At 46.3% G+C, this 12,500-nt stretch overlaps 1 long non-coding RNA gene across 1 annotated transcript in view; it reads left to right on the top strand.

Moving 5' to 3' along the window:
• LOC147251591 (uncharacterized) overlaps positions 1-577 on the top strand; it is a 5,360-nt gene extending 4,783 nt beyond the window's left edge. The window contains exon 3 of the long non-coding RNA XR_015119128.1: positions 266-577. This is a non-coding gene — a long non-coding RNA (uncharacterized LOC147251591). The remainder of the gene's footprint in view (positions 1-265) is intronic.
• Positions 578-12,500: the final 11,923 nt, after the last annotated feature.

Genomic DNA, 12,500 nt, shown 5'->3' with positions numbered 1-12,500 from the left:
GAGCTGGAGCTCAACCCTGCTCTCTGAACCCAGTTCTCCATGCAGGGAACTATATGTTCTTTCTTGAAATGCAAAACACTTTTGTGTCAATGGGGATATTTTGTTGAGGTCCATGCCCTGAACATCCTCATCAGTGTTTCTGTTTTGACCAAACCGGCTAAACTGTTGGGTTGTGAGTGCAGATTAAATTGTTTTTAGCCAGTAGTTTTGAGTTTTTGTGGATTTAGTTTGACAACAGTCCTGTAATATTTTCTCAATCCTTTAGGGTATTGCAGTTTTGACTGGATCATCTGAGCTTTGCCTGTGAAGAATTCATTCAACATGGGCAATGAATTACCAAAGGAAGCCCACATGGGCAACAGTCTGAGGTGTGTCAAGTGTCATAAAGTCCTGCCTGCGTGCCACTCCTTCGATAACCTGGTGCAAAGTGTCATTCACAATCGCACAGTCTGGGTCTTCAATGGAGGAGAGTACTACAGACCAGTGGGCCACAATGAAAACTACGAGTGTGAGTGGTGCTTCAATCAGCCAATCAGAGATCAAGAAGAACTAAGGAGGGAGGAGGAGAGGAGGAGAGAAGAGGAAAGACGAAGGGAGGAGGAGAGGAGGAGGGAGGAGGAGAGGAGGAGAGAAGAGGAGAGACAACGGGAGGAGGAGAGGAGGAGAGAAGAGGAGAGACAACGGGAGGAGGAGAGGAGGAGGAGAGAAGAGGAGAGACAACGGGAGGAGGAGAGGAGGAGAGAAGAGGAGAGACAACGGGAGGAGGAGAGGAGGAGGAGAGAAGAGGAGAGACAACGGGAGGAGGAGAGGAGGAGAGAAGAGGAGAGACAACGGGAGGAGGAGAGGAGGAGAGAAGAGGAGAGACAACGGGAGGAGGAGAGGAGGAGGAGAGAAGAGGAGAGACAACGGGAGGAGGAGAGGAGGAGAGAAGAGGAGAGACAACGGGAGGAGGAGAGGAGGAGGAGAGAAGAGGAGAGACAACGGGAGGAGGAGAGGAGGAGAGAAGAGGAGAGACAACGGGAGGAGGAGAGGAGGAGAGAAGAGGAGAGACAACGGGAGGAGGAGAGGAGGAGAGAAGAGGAGAGACAACGGGAGGAGGAGAGGAGGAGAGAAGAGCTGAATCAAAGACTTGAGGAGTCGCAGCAGGAAGCTGAAGAGCAGTACGAGCAGCAGCTGAGTGGCGACGTTTACGAGGAACATGAGTCCAAGCGCCGTGTTCTTATTGGTCATCTGGACGAGTTTGAGAACTTGCACGCCGGCAGGGATGCGTTTCTGGAAACTCTCTCATTGAAATGCAGCATCCCAGTTTCACAGCTCAGTCTCTCGCAGCTGACAGCGGAGCAGCTGGCGAGCGTCCTGTCCGCCCTGGACCAACTGCTGTTCGGGGACTGGATCAGCGCTCTTCCCTCCGCCAGCACTCTGCAGCACGCTCAGGTCTTCATCACCGAGCTGTGCGCCTTGTCTCAGGAGACATCCGAGGGTGTGTCCCTGCAAGGCATCTCCACTCATGGGCAGACCCTGGTGGAGTCCATCAGCCAATCAGCAAGCAGTGTTACTGAGAGTTTCCTGCTGGCTCAGGCCTTGTACCTGAGCCTCATGCACTTCTACAATGACCACGGCGGCAGTGATACGGCGGCGGCTCTCATCGCTAAGCGATGGGCCCAGGAGGACCTGTCCACTGAGGATCTCTTTCTCGTAGACTTCCTGGGGACCCTCACGTCATCACTGGACAGTGTCGTTCAGAGAGCCTCCGTGTTCATCTTAAACATGGAAATCCAGTGCTTGGACCGACTCCTGTTTGCTCTCACACATCTCAGTGGAAAGGAACTCCACGGAGAACCTTCAGACAAGCTCCTCAGACTCGTGCAAACACAGCAGTGGACCCCGGCAGAGGCAGTGACGCTGCTGGAGGCTCTGTCAGAGAAGTATGGTGATGACGCTCCAATAACTGAAGTGCTCACATTAATGCAATTGTACCATGTATCACCTGGGTGGACTGATAGCTCTGGACAACATCTCATCCAGGCTCTGGACCACGCCGGTCCTGAGGGATTCCAACAGCATTTCCTAACAACTCTCAGACAGCAAGATTGGCAAAATCTATATGATGCTAAAGATGAATTGATACTTTCAGGTACGTTGGACGAGTCTGTCATTAACATGATTGAGAAAGTCATCAGTGCTGTGCTATGTCAATCACCTTACCAGTCAGACAACACGTACATGATTGCTTCTTATAAAACTGAAGGCATGAGTGAAGATGACCTTCGAAACTACCTGTTCAAACTCTGCAAAGCTGTGTTTGATGTGAAAGGCTGGTGGCCCACGGTGCACCACATGCTGAGGTGGTGTTTGTTGGTGCTGACTCCAAGTAGTGGGCTTGCTGGTATCATTGGTGTGGAAGATGACCCCTGTGTGGAAGCCATGTTTGCAGTCACACTTGTGAATAAAGGAAGCAAACTGGACATTGTGCTCAGCCCTGACAGTCTCTCCCACAAGAAAACTGCTGAATGGGCCGACTTTTACAAGCAATGTGGAATTTCTGTCACCACAAACATGACGGGAACCAACCCATCACCGAGGGACGTCTACAGTGCAGACATTGTGTACGGGAACATGGACAACTTCATCTGTGATTACCTGCAGTATGGCGTGGAGACAATGCAAACAGGGTTCTTTGACCGAGGATCTATCATTGAAGAGGAAAGTCTCAGTGTTTCCAAAAATGTGGACCTCTCAAGACTCAAGGAGAACGACGGCCTGGTGTCTGTAGCAGATATCCTGCAACGCCTCATAGGGAATATTCAGGATGAGGATACGGAAGTGAGACAGCGGTTTATTAAGACACTTTTTCTGGTGTTTCATTGTCATCCTAGTGATGATATCATAAACATCATGAAATCGCTTACTGGAAAGGAACTTCCTGCCAATGAGGTCTACATTCTGATTCTCCTTGAGACTCTCCTGAAAGAGTTCACGAAAGACAACAAATGTCAGGAAAACAAGGCGTCGAAGTTGGCCACAACATGTTTGGAGAGTTTGTTCACCTGTGCAGTCAGTTTTCATGAGTCAACAGATCAACTCAAAGAACTCTTCCAGAAGGTGTCAAATCTCGTAGCACAACAACTTTGGTCCCCTGCAGAGGCCTTTAAACTCCTCAGAGCATTAACTAACAACCATTGCAGTGAAAAGTTCATCTCCATCATGAAGCTTCTACATCTGATGGAAACATACCAGGTGTCATCTGAGTGGAAGGACGAGAGCAGCCACTCTCTTTTTGATCTCTTGGTGTCCTCTGAAATGCAGAATCTGATCCAGAATTTACATAAGAGCTTCAAAGAAGAAAAAGAAAAAAGCATAGAATGTCTTTTTGATGAATTACGGCAGATGAAAAACATCGATGAACAAACACTGAAGAAGTCCTTCAACATAGTGAAGGGCGTGAAAGAAATGATTAAATCTGGTGAAATTGAGAACCACAAGGATGTGGACCGCGCTAGAGATCTAAGTAAAAGCTGTGAAACAGAAGACTTTCAGGAGGTCCTGGCCGTCTTATGCAACGCTGTCCACCTGTGCAAGGCTGATAAGAAGTGGTGGCCGAGAACCACTCAGATGACAAGCTGGTGCCTCCTGGCTTTGTCTGACACTGGAAAGCTCCTGGAGATGGGAACCGGAGAGGGAAAGTCTTGTGTCATTGCAATGTTTGCAGTTCTGCGTGCACTCAGAGGCGAGAAAGTAGATGTGCTGTCCAGCTCTTCTGTGCTGTGTGAAAGAGACGCACAAGAATGGAGCAAATTCTTCTCATACTTTGGCCTCACAGCCGATGCAAACACAAATAAATCTGAAGACGATCAGAGGAAAGAATGCTACCAGAAGGACATCGTCTACGGAACAATCGAGGCCTTTGCCGCAGACCACCTTCGCCAGATATTCGAGATGAAGGATGTGAGGTCTGATCGCAGCTATCAGTGCATCATCGTCGATGAAGTGGACTCACTGATGCTGGATCAGGGTGTGCAACTGACCTACCTGTCCAGCCCCATGGCCTCCATGGAACACCTGAACGTTATTCTGGCCATGATCTGGGGCCACGTCAGCCAGTACGGCTTCCTTTCAACAGGAGACGAGACATTAGTCCAGAGCCCCCCAGCCTCATTCTTCAAGGCCATATTTGACTCAATGGACACTGAAGAGACGGACATCGATGACCCCATGGATATTTTACACCTCGCTGAAGAATGCCACATTGTGCCAGAAGGATTTACAGAGGAAATCCACAAAAGTGAAAAAGATGAAATTTTCACAAAACTGAAAACTGTGACTGAGGATAAAGTGGTGGATTTTTTCCAAGCAATTGAGGAGTACGTCCCCTATGGCTTTACTGTTTACACTTTGAATGACAATGGAATGCTGGATCTGAAAAAAGCCAACTCATACACCAACCCGGACATTCCGCACCTTAAATTTCTTGTTTTGGGTGACGGCTTGTGTTGTTCCCTCTATGATTCTGAGGAAACCGTCATCAAGCCCATCGCAGAAGTCATCTCAGGGAAGATTCAGTACACGCCGTGTGAAAATAATAAAGATAAAATCAGCATCCCGGGATTCTTGAGGAATCTTATCGAGAAGAAAGCGTCAGTGTGGGTTGAGAATGCTTTTCTAGCAATGAGACTGAGGGAAGGACGGGAGTATGTTGTAGAAAAAGACAGCATCTGTCCAGTGGACTTCCGATCCACCGGCATTGTGGAACTGAGCAAGAAATGGGGTGATGGTCTACAGCAGTTTGTTGAGATAAAACACCAAATTAAATTGAGCACCATCTCAATAGTGACAAACTACATCTCTAACATTGCCCTCTTTGAAAAATACAATGGGAAGATCTATGGAACAACAGGGACTCTCGGGAATGAAGCAGAACTGAGATTTCTGCAGGACCTTTATCCAAATCTCTCAGCCTGCCAGATGCCAACTTTCAACCGGAGGAAGTTATTTGAAGTCAAAGGTACTCTGACAAGTTCAGCCGAAGAGTGGAAATCTGAAATCAAAAGGGTTGCTTTGTCTCAAATCTCCTCAAATTCCTACAGAGAAGGAAGAGCAGCCTTGGTGATCTGTGAAACCATCAACAAAGCCAATCAGATCTATGAGGAGCTGAAGAGCATCATCCCCGGTGAAATCATCCTTTACTGCCGCAGTGACAAAGACAGTTTGAGCAAAATAGAGAAAGAACTGCTTCCTGGTGATGTCATAGTTGCCACAAACCTCGCTGGGCGTGGCACAGACATTAAAGTCTCCAAACAGGTGAACAACAATGGAGGATTATTTGTGATCCTCTCCTTCCTCACTGAGAACACAAGAGTGGAACGCCAGGCTTTTGGCCGAACTGCACGCAAAGGAAAACCTGGATCTGCTCAAGTGATCATGACCACTGACCATCTGCAAGACTTCTTCCGGACAGCGTCTTCCTTGGAGGACGCAAAGAAAACGAGGGATAGATATGCATCAGAAAAGTGTAATGACATGATGGATGAAGTCACTGAGATGAAGCTGCGGGAGGACCTGTTTTCAGAGTATTGCAAAACCCTTCAGGAAATTCACAGGAACACCCCTGAAGATGAGAAAAGAGCTGTTGTGGCCGTCATGAATGAGTTCTGGGGGATTTGGTTGCAAACAAAGTCAGACGAAATTGATCAGCTGAAAAGAGACGAATTGCAAAAGAGCTTGACAGCTGATGTGGCTCTGGCAAAAAGTCAGTCTAAAAATCAGACGTCACCTTTGTCTAGCATTTACCACTACATCAAATTTGGGAATCTCGCAATGGATGAAAAAAAGTGGGATGTCGCCTGCAGGCTGTTTGAGAAAGCAATGGTGCAGGATGAAAGTTGGGCAGCCATAGCGTTCTACAGTCATGCGTACTGCACTATAAAGCAGCAGAAGGATGATTACCTGACGAAGGCCAGAGATGAACTCCGGAAAGCCCAGGACTCGCTGAAGTACCTCAGTGAGGAGTGTTTGGTCTGCTTGCAGTTTGTGAAAATGTCCTCTCCCAACTCCTCTGACACTGAACCAACCAGCCTGGAAAACCAGCTAACAACCAAGTGCAACATGCTGAGTTACTTTGACAAAAACATTACTGAGGCTATTGAAAAGCTGGAGGAGATCAAAGAAAGAGATAGAGATGCAATAGCCGAGAAAAAGCCCATCTACTCCCTGGTGCCAAGCACTGAAGAAGATCTCCAAGTGGAGGCCTACAACCTGTACCGTCGAGGTCTGAAATATGTCTACGCTGTAAAGGAGCAGCCTCGCTTCTCATGGGAAGGTCTGTTAGTGTTCCTCTTGGGAATTCTTCAGATTATTGCAGGGGCACTGCTGACTGCTTTTACGTTCGGAACTTTGGCTCAAGTAGGCATGGGGTTGATCAGTGAAGGAATATCAGACTGCATCTCTGGCATCGAGGCCATGGTGACCGGAGAATTCAGCTGGAAGTCATGGGCTATAGAAAAAGCCGTTTCTATTGGTGTGTCCCTCATCGGGTTTGGAATTGGAAAGCTGATTGCAAAGGGCTTCAAAGCTGCTAAACTGTTGATAAAGGGCATTGGCAAAAAACTGAAGTCAATGCCAAAGTTTTTCTCCAAGCAGATTAAAAATGGATTTGGTGCTGTTGCAAGAACAAATTTGAAGAATGCAGTGAAGCATGTGGCCAAAAAAATGGTAGAGGAAATCATTAGCTATGGAATGGGGAAGGCTGAGGAGGCATTACTGAAAGAAATACTTAACAGCATTAAAAAGGACGTGAAAGAGGGAATTGTCAGTGATGTAAAAACCCGCATGGAGGGAGACCCATTGGCAACATTAGTAGACTCTGTGGTCCTGTCCCACCTTGAAAATAGGCAACAACTATCGGATCTCCTGCAGAACGAGAACAGAAAGGACACACTTCTGAAAACATTCAAAAAGTTGAGCAAGTCTGCAATACAGCCGTTCTATGCAGACCTTGAATGGCAGAAAAAACTCAGCTCTTCAATCTCCAAAGTGATAAACAAAGCTAAAGCACAATCCAAAGGTGTACTACGAGCGATTCTGACCGCCATCCAAGCCATCCACATGACCGCACTGGTAGCAGATGCCATCGCGACAGTGACCAGCCTCTCAGACAAGTTTTTCTCAAACCTTAACGATGAACTGAACACTTTTAAAAAGAAGAATGGTTTCTCTGATAAAGTGAGGAAGGATGAGCTGTCAGATCATGAAATTGAGATGTTGAAGGAATTCAGGCGGGATTTGGCCAGCACCATCAGTGTTTTATTAGCTGATGCTTTGGTAGATGTATTCCACCAGAAGTTCTCCAGTCATTTGGTGTCTCGTGTCCAAAACAAAGTGAATGGTATGATTGGAGAGCGTGTGCGAACTCACATAAAGAGTGAAGAAACAGAGGATAAGCTCAAAGCTGGACAACACAACAGCTACATTGCCTACATGCCAGCAACAACGTCAGAAGTGTCCGTCCAACGCTCCAAGTCACATGCTAAAAAGATCAAGAACTCCACAACGCCGGGAACCCTTCTGGATGTCAGAGTCCTGTCAGAAACCACAGGCACTAAGGTTGTCATCCTGACACAGGACCGTCATGGCAGGCCTATTAAAATGCTGGAGCTGGACCCTGACTCTAAACCTGCCAGTAAAACTGTGACACTGATGTACAGACCAAAGAGTGAACAATACCCAGATGGCCATTACGATGTGCAAATCAATCATGAGACAGTGGGTATAAAGAGCAAAGGCAAGAGCTGTCTGTTTTATGCTTTAGCGAAAGGCATGAAGCCTGAAGCCAGCGAAGAAGAGACTGCACTGGAAGCAGAGCGCCTCCGATCTTTGGAGGCCAACACGCTTCTGAAACACCCGGGTCAGTGGGATCCTTTCATCAAGCGTAAAGAGTTAACTGATAAAATCAGAGGGGGAGACTGGTACATGGCGGAGGGAGCCGCACCAGCCAAGGTGGTCCAAGAAAACAAAATGATCCTCCAGCAAGGGGATGGAAAAGTGAAATTCTACAAAACTTGGGAAAAACATCCAACTCATACAAGTCCTGATCTCGGACAATTCACCAGTGCAGACCCCCAACCACCAGTGAGCAGCATTGTCCAAGCAAGGGAACTGGACCAGAACAGCAGTCTTGCTGAAGCCATGTTTGAAGTGGCGACTGACTCATACCCTGGGATCGCTGATCTGCAAAAACATCAAGGCCTTAAACTTCCAACTGTTTATATGCCAAAAGAGATACGTCATGAGTTTCCTCGCATATCGCCATCCTTCCGGAATTGTATTGCCACAACCATCAGCAAGAATGATATTGAAGGTACCATGAAACTGGCCATCGCTGGTGCCGTGCCCAGTTTCAAGCTGGACACGAGCAAGAATTTAAAAGATTTTAAGAACAACCCTAGAAGTGAGTCCAGGCTCAAGAACTTTGAGAGCAGTTTTCAGCAACATGCCTATAAGATGGCACATACCTGGTACACGCTGCTTGGACCCAAGGGTGCCATGACAAATGTACATGTCGACAACATCTTTGCATGGATCCATCGCAAGAGCTACGACGACCAGAACGATGTCTACAGAAACCAAGTTTCCAGTCTACTTTAATACAAACCCAGTTAGCGGGGAACATGCGCACAGCATGAGTTAACATTGGCCTCAAGTTCTATCAGTGTCAAAGCAAACGCTTCAGTCCAACATTCAAAGAACCTCAGGGTGACGCCTGACAGCTTGGATAGACTCCAGTCCAGAATCAGATTCCCTGCCGGCAAACGTAAGATGCTAAATCATTTCAAATGAGGTCAAATGTTTCCTACGACAAAACCGTTCAACACTGCTTCAAAACAGTCAGAACACTGATATTTCAGATATTGTGGAAAATATGTCATAACGCTGGTTTTCTGCTAGAAAGGATTTGATAAAATGTGCAAATTGATTTAGACTTCAAGTGAATCATGAGACTGGACTTCTGTTTGGCAAAATGAATGAATTTCTTTTCTTTTCTAAGGAATTGATTATTGTTGGAATCCCTTTTTATCAAGAGGAGAAGTGATGATTCTGTGGAGTGAATTGCGATTATTTTACATCTTTAACAATAACATGACATCAAAATAGAAAAGGTTAATGTTGACTTTCAGGTTTGTGGGAGGATTTAATTTTGGTTCAATGATTTTTCTTTTAATTGATGTGAGTTGCTTAGAAGACACTGATCGTAGAGACGTCTGATGAGGGAGCAACGGACAGGGGAAGCGCTTCCTGCATGTGTCAAAGGTCAGCGTGGGCAGGTTGTTATTTAATGTCAAGAAGAAGCACTATAATGAGCATTTAACGATCAAAGGAGTGACGCTTTCATATGAGATCACATCATTCTGATCATCTTCTAGCCACATTTGCGTGTTTATTGATTTATCTTTGAGTCACAAGATGTTTGTGTATTTTCATTTGTACTCACGGATCATCGTCCAGCCGTCACCGTCTACAGTGGTCACCCTGACTCGGGGTGCTGGGGGCCTGGTCGTCAAAGGCTGAATAGATGAAATGGGAACAGGTGTTTAGTCCATTGTGCAGAATTATTGTTGGGAACCATCCGTTTTTCCATGTCTGATCATGAATATTAATTTACTATAAACTGATCAATGAAACCTGACAATGATTTTCCAAGCTGAAACTGCCTATGTCAGTTTAATAAAACTCTTTCACGAACACCAGCAAAGTGCTTCTTGTGTTTTTGAGTGTTGAGTTTCAGCACCTACTTGACGTCCAGGTGGATGAAGCTGAGTTCAGGAGTTGAACCGCTGTGGCTCTCAGAGATCAGATGGTGCCAGATACTCAAATAAGAACGTCCCCTACAGGCTCATTGACCCCCCCCCCCACACACACACACACCTATTAAGGTACATGCAAAACATTCTGAACAAATACTACAATGTGTGTCTGGAACAGTGCACCATACCAACCTGGCCATGAATGACAAGCAAAATCAGGGAATTTAAAAATGGGAATTTTCGGGCTTGAAGTTTAGAAAAGGCGGCCCGGTGGAGCAGTGGTCCTCACTGTGGCCCCCCATCAAGACGGTTGTGGGTGGAGCCCCGGCTGCAGCACGGGGTCTTTCTGGGTGAGTCTCCATGTTCTCCCTGTTCCTGCTGGGTTCTCTCTGGTACTCCAGCTTCCTCCACAGTCCAAAGACATCAAGAGGGACCAGGTTAATCCAGACTCTAAATTGACCGTAGGCGTGGCTGGGAGAGCCAATGGTTGTCTGTCTCTATGTGTTGGCCCTGCCATGGACTGGTGACCTGTCCAGGGGGAAGGCTGCTGGGATAGGCTCCACCCCCACCACCCTGAACAGGGGAAGAGGGGGAACATGGAGGGATGATGGATGGATGGATGGATGGATGGATGGATGATGGATGGATGGATGGATGATGTCTATAATCCCTGAACAGAATTACCACGTTAAAATCCCTCCGACGTCACATCTCTTCTCCCTCATGAAACATCCCAGACAACACAAGATGTCTCCTCTGTCTCAGCGTTGGTGACCTGGAGACTTGAGAGTCCCAGATTATTACTTCTGACTTCTGCATACTGGACCAGGATCAGCTACTAAAGTATTTGTGATGTCACAAATCCTCCTTGTAGCTCTGCCTCTTTGAAAAGATTTTCTCTGAGCTTGGAGGTGATTGACACTTCCACAGATGAATGTGAAAATCAGCGTTCTTCACATTCATCCTGATGCTTGTTACACAAACGTAGCTTCCATGTCATGTGACCCAAGGATTCCTCATCGATGATCAGATAAAGCAGGTTTCTTTTTAGGTATCTCCATCCAAACACTCTTTCTCCAGGTCATGTGACCCATGACTCCAAATATCATATATTATTACTCTAGATTAGATGAGGTAGACACAACTTTTTTTTAAATGATTTGACCGATAACTCAATTTAAATGAATATTTTATTCTAACTAATCAATGCAATGCTATGTTTGGAGACAGTTTTCTCTTTAATTACATTTTCAAGGTAGTTTATTCCTTAGATTTTGTAAATTATTCCAAGTTGTCAGGCTTCCTAATACACGGGCTTGAGCACTAGAGGGCAGCAGAGGCCGGTGAGCTCAGAACTCCACTCGTGCTGGAAGGAATGAGCTTTAAACCTTCACAGAACAGATGGGAGAATGAGGAGGAAGAGAGGACGGAAAGAAAAATGTTTAGATGAAATAAACAAAGTGGAAGAGCCAATCAATCAATCTGATCAACGAAAGTCGGTTTTAAATTTCAAACTTCAAAATAAAACCTCAATAATGAGTTGAATGTATTCTGATGTCATCATATTGAAATGTTTGTGTCTGAGGCCTCTGAACTGTCACATAAATGTCTTCTTGCAAACTTCAGTGTGAACAAACAAATTTTCTTCTTTCTATGAAACATCTGGGAGGATTTTTACCAACAACAATGTTGAAAATCTCACTGAGATGAAATGAAGCTCTTTTTTTTTACGAGATGTCTCCAAAAACATTCACGAACTTCCTGCTGTCTATCAATAAAACCAAAATCTTCCAAATCCACTTCTTTATTTATTTGGTCTTCTCTTGTAATTTTTATTGTTCCATTTTACATTTAATCTAGTTTTCCTGTTTTCTTCTTTTAAAAAAAAGGTTTGTATTAAATTATAATCATTATTCAAATTTGACAGGAAGCCCAAGTTTCATCTGATCCCAGGTGGCGGCCATGTTTGCCCCTCCCCGTGGCTCCTCCTCGCACCATTTTGAAACACAAATGTCATCAGCTGAACCACTGTGTCGTAGCTCTTTAGCCATGTTGCTTGCCATCACCCCCCCCCCCCACCACATTTTCTTCCGTCTTGTGGAGCATAAAGAGATTACAAATGGAAAAAAGGAAATTTGCAGTTATTTCCTGTTAATATCGTCGCCTTGTTGGGCTCTAATGAGAGGAGTCGCCCTTCACTTTCAAGAGGGCTTAGCAGCAGTTAGCTGGCTCCAGGCCGCCGCCACAATAATCACGCTTTAACTCAGCCTCGCACCCCCGAGCCCCCACAATCACTCACACCACTTAATTCCTCCTTTCAGAGCTGCCGATGAAACGCCAGAGGCAAAATTAATAGAGGCTAATGGCGGCCTTCAATCAAAGCCGAGTGGGATCCAAACCTGCCAGTGAGGCCTATTAATTAACATGTGGAGGGGCAGGGGGGAGGCACGGGGAGGCGGGGGCGGACATACTGAGGCAGGATGGGGAGGAGAAAGAAGCTCAGTGGTTCACACGGGCCTCCGTGGGGCAGCCCATTGAGGCCAGAGGCAGGGGGGCTTTATGATGCATCCCGGGCCTCAATTAGAGGCTCCTGAATGGGCTGCCATTTGTCCTCCGGGTCCCAAAGCTGCAGTGGAGGGACGGGTCGGGCTGGAGGGTCGAACCCTGCATCCAGAATCTGCAGCGGCGAGAAGAGAGGGGAAA

This window comes from Aulostomus chinensis, chromosome 13 (genome assembly GCF_037954235.1).
Source record: "Aulostomus chinensis isolate RoL2024-O1b breed Wild chromosome 13, RoL_Achi_v1.0, whole genome shotgun sequence".
Lineage (NCBI taxonomy): Eukaryota > Metazoa > Chordata > Actinopteri > Syngnathiformes > Aulostomidae > Aulostomus > Aulostomus chinensis.
Note: the sequence above shows the minus strand (reverse complement) of the source record. Positions and strands in the feature narration are given on the sequence as shown.